This window comes from Rhinolophus hipposideros (assembly GCF_964194185.1).
Source record: "Rhinolophus hipposideros genome assembly, chromosome: 6".
In the NCBI taxonomy this organism is placed as follows: domain Eukaryota; kingdom Metazoa; phylum Chordata; class Mammalia; order Chiroptera; family Rhinolophidae; genus Rhinolophus; species Rhinolophus hipposideros.
In genome coordinates, this window is record NC_138052.1 from 75,762,205 (window position 1) to 75,780,270 (window position 18,066).

Genomic DNA, 18,066 nt, shown 5'->3' on the forward strand with positions numbered 1-18,066 from the left:
TTTCGAGAAAGAAGCAAATACCTGCAGTTAACAAAATATGAGCTAGACTATTTTAGTGAGTTACTATTGAATAACAACATTCCCTCCTAAAATATAATTTCTAATTAACTGAGCTGCACACTTATGACTTCTATATTTATATATGTATAGAATTCTAAAAAATTAAATGTAAAATATCATAACATTTTCTTATGGATGCAGAAGAAATGCATCACCTCTCTGTTTAGAACCATTTATTAGCAATTCACAACCTTTAGAACACAATCCCCAAATTCTTAGACGTGCACATGAGGCCCATCCCTATAGGCCTATTATTTTCTCCTTTGTCTCCTGAAACGCAAAGGTTCTGCTCCAACGGTATGGAACCACCTACCATATCCCAAACGGCCGTGCTATTTCATGTCTAACACTATTGGTACAAAACATGGCTGTTCTGGGAAGCTTCCCTCTAACTGCTGTCCCCGCTAGTTTGAGCGAGTCCCCTTCTCTGTGCTTTCATCATACCTTGTACTCCTTCATATTGTGTTGTGTTCCACTGGACTCTTCTGTTTCCATGTCTATCCTGGGCTTGACTCTGAGCTCCCAGAAGGCAGGGACTCTGTCTTTATCTTCCTTCAGTACCTCGCACAGTGTCAGGCACACAGATCGTGTGACCCACAGTAAATGTTTGTTGAATGAATGAATGAATGAATGAATGAATATACATTGTGTTGCAGTCTCCGACACAGGTATGACTTGGGCTTGCCTCAGGAAGACAGATTCTGTGCTCTCAGTATGACACTACAGAAAATGTCTAAGAACCTTCTTCACGCACCATTCCTAATGGTGCTGTGCGTGGGTGGCATGCTCCATGAAGTTTCAGGATTTCCAACATTCCCCGCCACGCTGAGTCCTGCTTAGAACGGGCCAGCATGTTATGCAAGCCCTTCTTCTATATGTGACGGAGATGAGGGGATCAAACGCCTCTTCTGCCACAGGGAACAGTGCTTTTCTAGTCTCAGTGCAGTATGGCTTTGATCACTTGTTAACCATCCACTTGGATTCTACCCCCTTGCCATGGCTGCTGCTTCCTCAGCCTGTAGGTGCTAAACCTTACATCTCACCTCCTTAGAGGTGTTTTCTCTCTCTTAGGGCATCTTGTCCACTCCTTTGTGGCACCCAGCCCAATTTTTACTTATGTATTTGTTTCTTTTCTGCCTCTCTGTGAGCTAGATGTGAGCTCCTCAAGAGTGGATACGGTTCCCAATGAAGGAAGGCCCTTTGTCAGCACCTGCTGAGCATCTGGCAGGACGTGTTAGAGACGAGTTACCCTCTGGAAAAGTGTCATCCTCTTCATTGGTGTGCTCAACTTTGAAAAAAAAAATCATGTAATATAATTCTCAAAAAACAAACTGGGAGGTAAGAATTCGTATTATTTTACCAATAAGGAAATAGCCCAAAAAGAGATGGACTTGATCAAAACGACAGGCATTGAGAGGTAAAAAGGCCTGGGCCCAGGTTTTCTGACACGATGCCAGTTTTTTTGACCTCTGAAATTATCTTTAGAGAAAATGTTAGGACTGCTGGACGATAGATGGCTGTTCCAAAGTTCAGCCCAGCAGAGACACCATTGTCCCTGTGGTCAGTGCACATGAGGGAAGAGAAAGAAAATCAACAGGGTGACAATGAAACAATGGTAGAAAGATCCAAATGGCCTATAGACCATGCTACTTACGTTTCTTCAAGTCAGTATAGTTACCTAACTGATTATGAGACATCGAGATCCAAATCTGTAATTCACACCGAGCTCCCTGTAGTCTCCCTTGTATGCCATCTCATCTTCAGGAAGCTTTGTATGAACTGAGTTGCTCAGTGTCAACACTGAGGCCTTATCCATCCAACAAGAGTGAAGAAAATGCAAACCTAGAATTCAGTTCAGTCAAGACTTTAATTATTGGGTGGGAACCAATCAAAATGAGGCTCTGAGTTCATGATTCTAGTTTTCAGAATGCTCTTTCATAATGAACACTAGAGAAATTTTCACTTTCAAAACATGATTTGTACATCGTAGCATATAGCGCCATGACTCAGAAATTGTAGTGATGATATCTACATATTATGACAAAAACGGCTGTAAGAACACAGAGTTAGTATTAGCTTCTGTGAAGTTTGATGATCAGATAGCATTGACTCATGTCTCTGTGAATTAAACGTTGACAAATGTCTGTGGACCTTCCCTTTTGATGTCACATTGTCTGTTAAACTATAGAAATAATTTCTTGTCTATTGTCATAACGAATTCAGATGTTTTCATGCAACATTCCTCAAATGATTTTGACCGCAATCCACAATGAAAGAAAGACATTACTTTAGCCTGCGGTAGGAACTGGGGAGGCCACTCACAATGAGAGGCATTTAGACCGGATCTTGGAGGATGAAAAGGGCTTTGCTGCAGGATTGAGGAGATTAGTGTGTCCCTGGTGAAGGGCCAACATGAACAGAGACTTGGAGGTGAGATATATCTGCAGTGAGTACTGAGAGTTTGTGGAATTCCTGTGAGCCTGGAGGACAAAGTGGGAAGGTCGGAAGGCAAGGATGGGGAAACAAAACTGGGGAGGCAAGATGGAGCCAGGTGAAGAAGAGTGTTATGATATAGTAAGTCATTGAGGTTTCAACCTGAAAACAATTGGGAAGTACTTCATCATATGAAATAGTGCTCACAAAATTAAAGACAAAGGTTGGCATACAAAGATATGAACCCATGCGACCCTCTCCAAGTTTAACAACTAAACAAACATACATCTCTTTACTCCTGGCATTCAGCAGAGAACATTAAGAACAGAGGCAGACTTTCTTGCGTAAGTAACGTGCAGCAAGGATTGTTTTCACCTATGACCTACATCTGTTAAGGTGAGGTAGTATTCTGAAACCCAGGATACACTGGGACGTGGTTTAGAAACTCAGGTGTGGAGTTGAAAAATTGGATTCCTTTTAGCCATGCTCAACTTGGAAATCTCTGGTCTGACATGACACTTAGGCTAGGCCTTGGGTTTTGTTAGCTATAAATGAGGAAGTGAGACTAGATCAATGATTTACAATAGTGGTTGGCAAATTTGTTTTCTATAAAGGGCTGATCATATATATTTAGGATTTCAGAGTTATATAGTCTCTATCACAGCTACTCAACTCTGCCATTGCAGCTCAAAAGCAGCCATAGGCAATATGTAAATGAATGGATGTCACTGTGTTCCAATAAAACTTTATGGACACTGAAATATAAATTTTGTATAATTTTCATATGTCATGAAGTATTATTCTTCTTATAATCTTCAACTGTTAAGAAACTGTGAAACCCATTCTTAGTTTGCAGGCCATAGAAAACCAGGCACGGGGCTGGAGTTTATCCCCTGAATCATTGTTAGCCAATCTTTATATTTCTATAGGCCTTATTTACTTATAGGAAAAATGTAATACTTTTTAAAAGTTCAACAATAGCATTTTTCCAATTTTTTTTTTACATTTAGCAATTTATTTTTTAAAAAATAGTCAGTCTGTATTGACAAAACTTATGATGGTTACAAGGGTGCTTGCCTTGTGATTATAGAGATTTATTGAAGAACAGTCTATAGGACCAAAATAAAATACTTTTCTCATACTCCCACCATGATCCCAGAGTAGTTTAAAGAGAAATTACTTCACCAATCTTTATATTGTCACTCAAAGGGATAAGCGGATATTTTTAAAATACAGCATTAATATTTTTAAGACATTGTTTTTAAAAATGAGGAAGGGTTGAACATACCAATATTCCCAACAGGCAAAAGGTAGAAATAACCCAAATGTCCACCAGTGGATGAATAGATAAACATAATGTGATATATACATTCAATAGAATATTATTCAGCCTTAAAAGAGAATGCAATTCTGATAGATGCTACAGCATAGATGAACCTTGAAGAGATTATAATAAGTGAAATAAGCCAGACACAAAAAGACTACTGTGGTACACTTCCATTTATGTGAGGTACCTAGAATGGTCACATTCATAGAGACAGAAAGTAGAATGGGGGTTGTCAGGGGCTGGGGGAAGGGGAAATGGAGAGTTAACGTTTAATGGCCACAGAGTTTGAGTTTGGGAAGATGAAAAAGTTCTGCATATGGATATGGTTATGGTTGTATAGCAATGTGAATATACTTAATGTGAATGTACCACGCTGTGCTCTTAAAATAGTTAAAATGATCAATTTTATGATGTGTGCATTTTACCACAATGATTTAACAAAGGAGGAAGAGAGCAACGAGATGGTTAACATAGTATCACACAAAACACAAAGGAAAATGGAGAATAGGTGCAGGACTAAAACCTAGTATAGCGGTATAGAACTCTTTGAACACAAAATGACCATGGCAACTTCAATTAGGCAGTTTTTTTTTGACCATCTTATGTACTACCAACGTATGTTTTTTGAATATTCTATTTCAGAGTGTGTTATTTCAGAAAATCTTCTCAACTGACATTTTACAAAGGAAGAAACAGAGGTTCAGAGAGGTATGTTGTCAAGGAACCAACAGGTAGGTTGCAAACCCATGTCTGTGCTTCCAAAGCTTCTGTGTTAAGCCACCATGGGACCCCGCCTCCCTGAAATTTCTGAATCCACCCATTTTAGAGTGTTGAAATCCTCTGTCCTTGAATACGGGATGTTCAGGGTAATTCAAGTTGCCACTGTTACCTCTGAAGGAGAGAGGGCTCAGAAACTGCATTGCCTGAAAGTCTGGGTCCATGGCACAGGGCATGTGAGTTGCTGGTTTATGAAAAGGCCAAAAGGCTGATTCCATGTGCTGGCAGATAATGGCGTGCACCAGGTTGATTTCTGTCTTCACTCTCGGCAGAATGACTAACACAGCCTTTTAGCCCACAGATTCCCACCTGAAATATTTACACAACACCACTAAATAATAAATATGTGCATGCCTTATCTCCGCCACTTAACTGTAAGGGCAGGAGCTGAGCCTGTTTAATATTTATATCCTCCATAAGATCACACCCTGTGCAGTGCTTTGTACCAAGTAGGCACTCAGCAAATATTTGTTGAATGAATGCATAAATGAATGTTAAATAATTTGCCTCCAGATTTTCCTTTTGTTTCAAATTTTCTCCTCCATCTGACATATGCAAGTGCCTTCCGTGTCCCTTTCATGGATATTGCAGATGCCCTCCATTATTTTTCAGTTCTTCTGGCCCGCTTTTTCTCATCACTGCCAAAACAGACTGGGGGCCAAAAATAGAACCTCCTTGACAACTTTTCAGAGGACTTACGTCCCCGATTCCTAAGGTAGCATACCGATTCTGTTAGAGCAGAACAGGAGTTTAATGACTGTCACATGCTTGATTTTGCATGATGTTTAAAACGGATAAAAGATTTCCCTACATGGCGGTTAATACAAACACAGATCACCCTTGGAAGGTGGGGTTAGGAACAAATAGAGAAATGTTATCACAGAGGAGTGTCACAGCTTGTCTTAAGGATGCTTAAAGATGTTTGCAAAGGAGACAGAATTCCAGTTTCTCTCTCTCTCTCTTTTTCTCCTTCCCTCCCTCCACTCCTGCCTCCTTTCTTCTTGTCTTTCTTTCTGTTTTTCTGTCTCGTGATCTCTGGTTTGTGGCAGAGTCAGTGACTCATATGTGTTTTCAAGCCAATGCATGTTATGAAGACATAAGACAAGAATGTGTATAAATACATATTCTGCCATAATGCTGATTCCTTTGGATTGAACTTGGGAAAACCCACAGCAACACATACTGTCTCGATCTAGAATTATGTCTCATGCATCAGGGATACCACAGGATGGTAAGAAGACAGGACCGCCACAGAGATAATAATACAAGGAAGCTTCTAAGTGTTAAGGGAACTACTAACAAAGTTCCCATGTATGGAGAGTTGGTTGTGTGTCAGGCACCATACCAGGGACTGTATACTCATCTCTTGAATTCTAGCTTTAACTTACAAGCTCAGTGCATAGGTGTGGGGAGAAGGTGTGGGCAGGCCGCGTGGTGTACTGGGTAGTGCCAGTGTCTGAAATCACATCACCAGGCCCTGTTCCGGCTGTGGCTTGGCCTTTCCGTGCGACAGAGAGAGAACACTCCTTCCTAGATACTTGGTGTATACAGCCTCCGCTACTGGCCATGTGACCTTTTGAACATGGATGTCCCTGTCCCTCTCTTTGCTTCTATTTCCTCATCTACGAAATGAGGATAATCATGGAACGTAACTTACAGTGTTGACATTAAATGAGATAATGTATGTATAGTGCTGAAAACAGTGTCTGATATGGAGCCAACAGTCTGTGAATATTAGGTTTATGACCTTGAGGATCAGAGAGGTGAAATAACTTGCCAGCATTCGCTCAATACATTTTTATCAGAATAAGAATTTAAACTCAAACCTGACCTATCCCAAGGCCCCCAGATCTTAACCATTTCACCATAATGCTAGTTCAGAGTTCAGTCATTATGGATTAGTGTGAGAAGGGGAATGATTCACAGAGAATGCGAGAGGGCTTGAGGATGGAGTAGAATTTACTGAAAAAGAAATGGAGACTCTAAGTTTTGATGGAGAAAGATCTCTTGATTAACAAAATATCCCTCTTTACCAACTACTACCTCTGGGTTTACTTTCTTTCCTGCCAGCCAGACTCACCCTCCTTCTAGTGAAGATGACACAGCAGCTGAAATACCCAGCACTGAAGATGTTCTGAGGGTTAAAAACAATACTTTCTGCCCCTTCTTGAGTCTCCTAGATGGTACTCTGGGTCTTGGTTTCTTTTGCTCTATTTTAGGCTTGACTTACTAATGTGCACATGGCTTTAAGAAATAAAATCTCATATTTAGCACTTAATTATATAAATATTTTATTTAAGTTAGAAACAATATTTATAAATGCGGCAGGAAAGGTGTACCATCACTGCTCTTCTTGGGAGAACTAGGATCATCTCAAAATTAAGGAAAAAGAGGGAATATATATATATATATATTTCTATATCAATATATCTATATCTCTTCTCTATCTCTGTTTCTTCTCTATAGTTATCTCATCTCTCTCTAGCTCTCTCTCTCTACCTCTATCTATATCAGATGCAACAGAATTTGGGGAGCACTCTTAGCATTATGAGCACAGGAAACTGGCTGGCAGGAATTTAATCTTTGTAGTTTGCTTAGTGTATAATTATATTTTACATTTCTAACCTGAGGCTCGGCCAGAATGATGGTCTCCCTCTCCTTTTCCTTCTCCACCACTGGGTTCTGGAGTCTTTAACAGTTTGTGAAGAGAGAGGGTGCCTGGCTGGTAGGTAATTCACAGCGGAGGAGAGATCTTGGAGGAGAGGAGAGGAGGTAAGTAGGCATTAGCGAGGTCTAGGAACCTGGTACAACCAGAGCAGGGAAGAGGAAAACCCTACTCCTGTGAGCTCAGAGATTCCTTAAATAGACTAGGGAGGTCACTCACCAAAGCATGCTATCCTCTAGTTCTGCATGGAGAACCTTACTCGCATCCGCAACAGAGAAATGACTAAATTTTTCTGGAATTCCCAGTCTGCATTTGACACCTTTTTGCTGCTCCCCCTCAACCCCACTACCAGCTGTCGGCTGGATTCCCTTTATAAGGAAGACTGGGTCATGAAGACGTCCTAAATGGACCCATTTAACCATTGATAATAAGATCATTTTGGTTACTAACCATACCACCCCTCCTGCTATTGTAAGGGGCACAGGTCTAAGTAAAATGACTAAGCCGTTTTAGGTACTACTCATTTTTCCCTCTTCATCCAGCAGTCTTAGATCTCTGGAACATTTTCCTACCTTACAAAATCCCTGGAAGTACGTTTGAAAATCTTGTAATGGTTACATTTTGTTTCTAATTTACATCATGCCTTTCTTCAAGGTTTCATCATCTCTTGCCTGAACAACTGCTATAAACACCTTACTGGTCTTAGTATTTTCCAATTTACTTTGTAGCCAATTCTGGAATTGTCTTTCTAGATCACAAATATACACTTGTCATTTTCCTACTTTTCATTGTCACCTGATTTTTTTCCTGAAGCTTCAGTTTTCTTCCCTCCCCCCAATGAAATGTAATATGGAATCCCCATCTATAAACCACCCAAGCGTCCCCGCTCTTCAGAGAAAGTGGGGTTGGGTGCAGACAGAATCGCTGCTCACTCAGCCTGTCTTACAACATCTCTTTCCCCTTGACCTTGACTAGTCTCTGGCTCAATGGCGTCCACAGCATCCCTTGGCACCCATTTTGAGCATTAGCATCCTAAGCATATGGCCCAGGCACTTGTCCCAGTGTCCTCTTTAGGTCTCTTTCCATGTAGCTTCAACTCCAGGCACTCATTGTGCTGTCCGCCTTTGCACTGTCTGCTTCCTCTCCTTGGATGCTCTCCTCCTCCTGCTACCCAATCATCTCCTCTCATCCTCTGAGAAGGAGCTTAGATGTTACCTCTTCTTAGTACCAACCACCATCCCTGGAGAGAGTTGGTTACCCTCTGTGTCCATGGTTTTTGCTGGACGTCTCTGTTACACTGTTTACTACATGGCTTGGCAGTGCTCTATGTGCATCTGTGTCAGCCCTCACTCGGTTACCAAAGAGGCCATGTCTTATTGTATTTGTTCCCTCACATTGGTTCTTATCACCTCACACCGTGCTTCTCCATAGCAGATTGGAAATGATCATCTTTGGTGAAATGAGGAAAAACTGTGCAGAATCAAAGAGTATCTTGAGTTCATTGATAGCTTAGCAAATTTGGTGAAAATAAGTGAACTTGTTCTACTTCTTTGTGGAGTAAACGAATATTGTGGTTTTTTTCCTTTAAACTATATCATCAAGACAAAATAGACACTTTAGGTCACATTTTCAGTCAAGATGTTTAGAGTCAAATGAAACAGAAGAAAACGGTTCCCTAGCATTCCTGGGAAGTGATCCTACTTCTCTCTCAAGGCTCAACTCATACATTCCCTTCTGTCCGGAGGGCTTTGTGGGCTTCTCAGTCTCAAGTTTGTCCTTTTTATTTAAGTCTTCTAACAATGATTGTCTCTACTGCATAATCCATTCCTGAATTTCCTGCCTTGGACTCAATCAGTATTTTGAGTTGAAATATGTTGTTCCATGGAAGCAAAAGCTGGGTCTCATGGCTCTCTGTATTCTGTCTCCTCTGTTAAGCAACAAAGGACTTGAATCTCCAAAGACTCTTTTATCAAAACCTTAGCCAAGAAAAAAAAATAATTCAGGGAAAAGAAGGCTTGCTGAAACATATGCCATTTGTTATTTTGAGCACGTGGGTCTTCTTTAGAAGTCTTACAGGAAAGTAAAGATTACTATCCAAATAAAAGGAAAATTACTTAGCAGCTTCCACATTTCAAGGATATGGCACAATTTAACTAAGGGCAAAGGATGTCTTTGCTATGAGAGTCCAATAATGGGAACCAATAGGTATACAAAAGAAAGTACCAGGTAAATGAGCTAGTTGGCCTTTTTCTCTAGGAGGCAGGAAGGGCTGGGAACTGGGAGATAAGGAGAGTTGGAAAATGGGTATTTTGCTAGGGACAGTGTGCCCCAGCATTACAGTGGCAGGTTGGGGCCCAAGGCAAGAAAGTGCTGGTAAGAAATTTCCCTTAGGGGTATGGATGAGGAATTAAAAGTACAGTATTCTCTTGTATTCAGTTTCCAGTTGTTTATTATCCCATGAGATGCTAGTCCCTCTTCATTATTCCTAAACATTCAGAAAAGTCTGTTGTGCACAATGGCTTTTTGTTGGTGGTATATGTCAGAAGAAATGAGGACAGAGGTGGCTGCATACAGTGTGGAAAGAGGAGAGTAGTCACAGGAGAAGGGAAAGGAAGCAGGGATCAAGAATTCTGAAGGAAGAAAGGAAGCAGGAAGTCTGGGCAAGAGGTAAATAGGATGGCAATAGACCTGTGGGGAGTACCACAGATGTACATGTCCAAGTTCATGGACTGGGGACTCAAACCATTTTATTTGGACATTAAAGGAAAGGGTGCCCTTTTCCTTTTGGGCTACAAAAAGAATGCATAGCAAAAGAATGGGCATAGTCTATTACTAGCAGGGGGTGCTTCTCTCCAGTAACAGGTCTATTTTAGGACCTCAGTAAGACCTGGGCATCCTGATTTTTAGAGGGCTCATGTCACATTTGTTACATTAAATAAATACAATACAGTATTTTGTTGCAAAACTGTGAAATCATCTTTTAATTTTGCTTTTAATATTATTATATATGCTTGATATAAGTTAGTTTCCATTTTAGAGTTTATTTATTTTGGACCTAATATTTTTTTTAAGCTCAGACATTAAACATTAAACATTAAACACTTTGCAAAGCTTGTGAGCCTTCAGCTCTGTGCTTAATATAGCTAATGGATAAAATGTTCATACATGAAAGTAAACTCTTTCTTCCAGAAGTTAAGCCAATTCCCAAAGAGGCATTATCAGCTTCCCTTGACAAACACAGAGATTTAACTCACACCCACAAATGCTCGATTTAGACCCTGATTTTTCAAACAAAATTTCAGTAGGTTAATTAGAATGCCATAGAAATACTTTGTAGTGTAGGTCTTTATCTATAAGCTTTTGGGTATCAAATTGGGTCTTGTTTCTAATAAAAATAAAAATAAAAACACAAAAAAACAATGCACACATTAATTAGTAAATGATAACCTTCTAAGTAAACCTCAAGACCTGATAAGAACTCTAATTTTGTAAAGTGTTTTCATGTCAAGAAATTATTTCAAGTACAGGTCTTGTAGACATTTTTTCTTTTAAATACAATGCTCTTAGCTAGTCGATGCTGAGCAGGGTTGCCTTTAATTTTATCTGGCCAAGCTTCCCTCCATCTGTTTTCCCAGAATGCTCTCATTCTCTCCTCCAGATGTTTGGCACAGCATCTCAACTTGATGTCTATTTCTTCTTGTTCTCCTTCACCTCACATGAACCTTCCAAGTCATAATTCTTTGGAAATAGACACAGGGAGCTTTATTTCAAATTGCCATCTTTTACTTAAGGAGTTCCATCCCTAAGGTCAGTACAAGTCAAAAAAAATTTCTTTCTCACTATAGAATTTCTTGGCTGTGTATATTAAAAGAGAAGGAAAAGAAAAGAAAGAAACCAGAAGTACAAGACTGTTAAGCAACATCCTCATGTTCCCATAAGGCCAGAGGCTCAGGAGTAGGAATTAAACATCCAGAATTTTACTTCTGATTCTTTTTTTTTTGACGTTCGATTTACTGCAAACTGAAGCTATTCTATCAGTCACTCTCTGGCTTCAACTTTGATCAATGCCTCTATTCAATAGGGGGTCAAACACCTGAAGGGAAATAAAAGAATTCTCTGGAACATATGGCAGGGAAGGATCATTTGTGTGAGCCTGCTCAAAAGACGAATGGTTCACATTCCCTGCCCTCTCACTGTGTCAGTATTCTCTGCCGCTCAGCTAATCACAGACAGTCTTGTGCTCTAGTTAATCCACAGCTTCTCGAAGCAAACTAAATGAAAATAAAAGTTTAAACGTCTGGAAACTAAATCATGATTTAAAAAAAAGTCTAGTGGCATGAAAAAATGTTCCTGACAAAGTGTACAGCATGTTAGGAAAATTCTTTTCTGAGACCACCTGCTGATATTCTATTTTATAACTGGAAAGAATACTGCCTTATGTCCAAAACTTAGATAGAATTACAGCTTTTTGACGAGGGAGAAAAAAAATACCAGCAACCTCATTAAGAACTTAGGTAGTTTCCACACTGCAAAGAAATCTGCAAAATAGAAAAACTTGTCTTCCTGTCATTGGAAAAACAGTGTTTTTTTCCCTAATGTCTCATCTTTACCCTTTGTTCTTCCATCTTACTGCCAACATCTGGCTGAAGTCGGTATGGGCTCATGCCCCACTTGGGCAATGGCCTCCAACACATAGCATCCCTCTTGCAGGCTCTCCCGGATCCCATCTATCTATACTACCAGTACTCCTTTCAAGGAGAACCCTGCGTTTGTTTAGAAGAAATACCTCATGAGGTATTGGGGGAAAACCAAGCACCAAAGATTTACCCTAGGGCATGGGTGGAATTACTCTGAAAGACAAGAAGAGCAGCTTCTTGCCTGTGTCAGAGGAAAGGGAATAGAAAAACAAAAAGCAGGGAATGGGAAATAGAAGAAATGGACCCAAGGTGATGGCAGAAGGTAGCTCTCTCTGTGATGTAATCTTTCCCCAGGATCCCCATTCATCTTTAAAGAGTTACTAAGCTCATAAAATATTTGAGGGTAGTGGATTTTGGAATTGTGGAAACCTAGGAGGGAGCTGTGTGTCCTATCTACATAGATATATACAGCGTAGGAGCATGGAAATATTGGGAAATGAGAGGAAATAAATGTATGGAGAATGAGAGGAAAGTACGAGAAATGTATGCAGGGCTTTTAGCAGTCACAGGTTGTGGCATTAGGCTCCAGTCCAAGCTCTCAGGGCATGGGTAAGCTGGCTAAGTTCTAGGTTAGTCCGTGAATGATTTGCATTACCTATGGAGCTGACCTTGAACTTATCAGCCTGATATTCTAACCTTGTATGATCTTGCTTTGATTGACTAAATTCCAGTCTCTTCCCAGATCTTCATTCAATTTAGCCAAACTGTGCTGGTCATTTCTCCATGAATGTGAATATTAAATTCCATTATCACCAGTTACTGTCTCAATGATCTTGGGGAAGTTATTTAGCATTTCAGAATTTCAGTCTATTTATCTAGAAGTTATCTGAGAATAATCTCATAGAGTTGTTTCAAGAATTAAATGTGGTAACGTGTGAAAAATGTAAGCTGCTTCTCACACTATAGGCATTCAATGAGTCTCATCTCCCACCCGTGCTTTCCCCTTTGTGCCTTACACATTTTTTCTCTTATTGGTCCTTTTCCTGGCTTGTTCTCCCATACCAAGTTCAAATCTAACTATTTTGAACTCTAATACTTTATCACATATGCCCTAGCATTCTAGTTATTAACAACTCTTTCATCTCCTCTTGCAGATTGTCAACATCCCAAGAACATTGATTTTTATATCCCTTATAGTGTCTAGAGAGTTTGCAAATAGCATATTTGCAAATATTTACTGAATAAATTCTCCATTATTGTTTACCAAAATGCTCCACATGATTTTCGATCATAAACATTTAAATTTGGATTTATTCCATTCAATCTCGAAAATAAGGCAGAATTTCTCTACTAAACATTTCTTACTCTTTTTTCAAAGATCCTATTTTAAATATCAAGCCACATTCCCTTGAAGATGTCTAGTATTGTCTAGGTCATAACTACTACATGGTTTTGACATAAATCAAGTTAATAATGTGAAATTAAATAGAGCTTATTTCAAGCTCCACAATGATGAAAGAAAAAAAAGTAAATCATTTAGAAAAGAACTGCCAAACATTGGAAAACCTGCTAGTGTAAAAAAACGAGATGTCCCTTTTCGCCATCTCTAAATTATTCAGATGGCAGGTACGCCTGTTTTATGTTGTTGCTTATGTTTTCAATTGAGGAGTATACGTTGCCCGTAAACAGTTAATCATCTGAGCCTTTTGGAAAACTTAATCGAGAGGTCATTAGATGCTTTGCTTCCTTGTGCCTCCATATTGCCACAGCATATCAGCAATCCCAGTGACACACCACTCTGCTGCCAATGCATAGGTATGTTCAGAACCAAAGATCATGGCTCTCAGACCAGATGTTGTAGTCTCTCGCTGCAATTAAATTCCAACCTAGTGCCATTTGAAAGAGATCAAGAATCCACAGTTCTAATTAAGAATATTCATGAGTTTGCTCCTTGGAAAGCCAGAAATCACATAACGTGCCCGAGTGGGCAAGATTCTGTCCTTCGAGGAAACAAAAATGCCATTTTAAATAAGTCACCAGGTAGACACTACTGGAAGTTCTGAAGTATGGGATTGAATGAACTATTTGAACTTTCAGCGAAACCTGTCTTACTAAGAATCTTAAGAGCTATGTCTGGCTGCACATCATTATCTGAAAAGCTTAAAAAGGGAAATTGCCCATGTCTGGGCCCACCTGCAGGGCTAGTCTAGAGCAATTAAAAAAAAACAAAACACTTGTTTTTGGCATTCTCATCTCCACACATGAGGAGCCACCTCTAGACAATTGCTATGGTAACTATGAGAGTGTTCTTCTTAGACATTACAAATGAGAATCCAAGGCATCCTCAGCTGGACTAGAAACAGGAACCATGCGTAGCATGTTCAAGTAGGGCCTACCAATCCTCCAACCACATTAGGCAATGGAGAGGCTTTCTGCTATACCTGTGATAATTTGTCAGAGCTTCCTAATGGCATCTTCAGGAGAAATACAGGAAATTATCTTCATTACAATACTTGCCTGAAGTGATAGGGTTGACACTTTGTGAACCATTTTCTGTTGAGTTCACTGTGATCTCTAGAGTTAGAACTCTTGCAAAGAAGCGGAGCACAGGCTTGCAAGTTAAGAGACCAGGGTTCTCTTCCTGCCATTAACTAGCTGGGAGGCTGGGGCAAATCACTGCACTTTTCTTGGTAACAATTTCTTTATCTAATAAAGGAAAGGTTTCAAGAGCTAATTTTAGACATGTAGGGGTTGGAAGGGGTCTTGGAGGCAATGTGTTTCTCCCTGTAGTGGACACTTGCTTTGGATCTTCCCAAATCCATTTCTCCTTTATTCTGTAGCAGACTCTTGGCTTTCCTTTTGAAATCAATCTTCCCTTTGTCTTGTTCTGTACTGACTCCACCTCTGGCTCCAGAGGAGGGCATCTTGCCTAGGTCTAGCCAATGAAAACACTGCATTCCCCACTCACACAGTGAGTGGTGTGGCTCCCACACCCCTTGTTCAGTGAGTGGTTTAAGGATGGAACTGAAGTCAGTCAAATCCAATGCAATTTAATTCTGAGACATTTTTTGGAATTGTGGTGAAAGGCAAGCTCCCTTCTACTAGGCTTCAAGTTTTTAGGAAGTAAACCTGGAGATGTGAGGAGTCATCACAGAGGGAGAACATGCCCGAAGATTAAGCCAACACAATAAAAATCAGAGTTAATAGATGGAGAGCGATACTGTCCTGGTGACATAATGTAAAGCTCCTGGATCCAGCTATGCCTGAAGCTGATATATCCTTTTCAGTTATCTAAATCACTAAAGCTCCTCCTTTTAAAAATTGAGCCAGTGTGAACTTGGCTTCTTTCACGTGCATCTAAGAGTTCTGATTAACACAAACCTCTCATTTTATAGGCTTAGGAAACTGACACCATGGGTGATGACTTGTGCTGACCTAGATAAGGTCAAAGGCAGGAATAGAACCTACTTCCAAGCTTCTCAAGTACTTTCAAAATGCACCTAAACCTTAAATTTAAAAAATAGATAAAGGTATTGACATCTTTTAAATTTCATTTAACTGATGTCCCATTAACATCAGGCTTCTTGTAATTCAGCCTTTTGCTGTCTCTGAATTCACTTATTTTGTAGCCAGTGTACCTACCTACCAAGTTAATGAGAAACAAATATAGCAATAATTCACCATTTAATTTAATGTATTGGTACAGTCTAGATTAAATAAACAATAGGTTGTCTGCGTTACTTATTTTTCAATAGATTTACTTTTCAAATATATTTTAAATTGAGTTTTCAATACATCATAGCATAAGGCCTCAATTTCCGATTAGAGTCAGAAGAGATGGCAATCTTACAAAGGAAGAATATGGAATTAGAGCTTAATATTTAGCTGAAAATTGAGCTCCATCCACAGTCTCTCTCAATCTAGCTTGTGAATTAATAGCCAAATAATGAAATGCTTTGCTAAATCTGTCAATCTAGCTTAAGAGCTTCATTTTCCCCAACTAGCATGCTCCCACACCCCTTGTTCATCTCTCTATTATGGCACTTACATTGAATGCTTATATGTCTGTCTCGCCTATAGGACATTGAACCCCTATATGTCTAGGACGTTGTTTAAATGATCTCCAAGTCTCTAGAACACTCAATCATTATGCATTCTCTGCACGTATGGAGTGGAGGTTAGAACACAGGACCATTCCCAATTTATTACTTAGAGCATTGAACAAACATGCTTCTTCTGACTGTCTCCATGGTCTGGTATCAAGTTCATTTATCTGCTAGTAGTATATGTGAGAAGTAGTCTAATAGATTCAAAGTAATTCCCGGTTTTGAAAGTTTCCACATGGACTATTTTTACTCTAGTAGAATCTCTTGGGATTTTAGACCCTAAAGTGTCAGATCTAATTGTTCTCTTTTCACGTTCATGTCTTCAGTAGTCTTCTGGAAGTGATATCATGGGCTGACAGTCAGAAGCTGAATGAACTGGGAGACTCCACATTCTCAGATCTTCTCGAATCTTACTTGCTACCCTCCCCATTTGTCTCACATTATCTGGGGCACCGAAAGTGTTAACTTTTTAGTTTGATATACCGTGGACTATTGAATCAACCAAAGGGAGACTAGAATAAGGAGTTTTACCATATTATATCTACATGTAAATTTGTAAAGTTTTACCCCATTCAGAATAGAGGTCGGGAACACTTTTGAATGTAGGAAGGGGTCATAGTAAATGTATAAGTGCTTAACTCTTGATTATTTAAACTAAAGAAAGTAGAGGAGGGATCAGAGCAATGTTCATTTTAAAAATAAAAGAACACATCCAGTTTTTACTGGAGATTTCAGTTTTCTTTTTCCATTTAAAAGTGGAATATTATTTTAAGATCTGCTTATTCACATAAAATGTGAGGCCAAGTGAACAAAGTATAAGATCGTATTCATTTCTCACAACATCCCTAATAAAGTAAATATTAGCATCCTCATTTTATAAATGGAAGACTAGCTTTAGGGAAGTAAATTGCCCATGGTCATGTAGACAGTAAGCAGCTGAACTGGATTGGAAGGCGAGTGTGTTTCACTCAGTTTCTGTCCTGACCACTCTGCTACATAGCTTCTCAAAACATGGCCTCGACAACTTGATAGTACCTTTATATATTACGTGTCAGCTACCACGCTCCATACACTATATTCATTATCTTTGTTAATGATCATGATGACCCTGGGACTTGGACATTATTATCTGCACTTTAGGGAACAGGAAACCGGCCTAGGTAATGTACCCAAGGTCGTAGACCTCACGCCACTCATTCCTTCAGCTCACATTTATTAAACACAGCCTCTGTGCTGGGCATCACAGGATCAGAGTTGGACAGAGAAGGAAACATGATTTCTATTCTCAGGTACTTTAAATGTTAGTAAAATAGTTTTTGAATGAAGGGGTTGACTCATGGAAAAAGACAAAAAGAACAGAACAGACATTGGCGAAGCATTAAAAGTAGTAGTGTCTCTGAAATTTGACTTTAGACTCTCCGAAGGACCCTCACACACTCCAGCACCTCCCTGGAACGCTCTTTGAGAATTGCTAAACTGAGTTTAAGCCATTTGCTTTCTAGGAATCTAAGAAGAGCCTCTGCTTTGACTCTTGGGCTGTAAGAAATCACTGGCTTCCTTTCTAGTCTCCTTTGGCCGACACCGCATCTCTCCTACCAGGAAGACCTTCACCTGCTGATGCCCAGTCACCCACCTGCCACCTCACTATCATTCTGTTTGTCTACTTTCCTTCACTGTTTGTAGGCACCGCCAATGATGAGCTTATCCCATCGGCTGCCCAGTTCTTCCTGAAGTCCCTGCAATCTGCCATTATCCTCACCCCAAACACTATTAGTCCAAAGGTCATCAGTGACCCCTAGTTACTAGTGTAACGATCTCCATGAACTTCTGATTACAGAATCAAATCCAGATTCCTTCAACTGGACTTTCTTGAGTCCCTACAATCTGACTCAGACCAAAGTTCTGTTTTCCTTCCCCATGACTCTCTGATGTAAACAGCTACACTTCAGCAAAACTGGTCTATTCCATGTTTCCTGAAGGCATTTTACACATTTTTGTGTCAGGCAGACATAGCAGTTGTTTTATTAGGCAGATAAAGTATGGGTTAGAGTACTAGTAAAG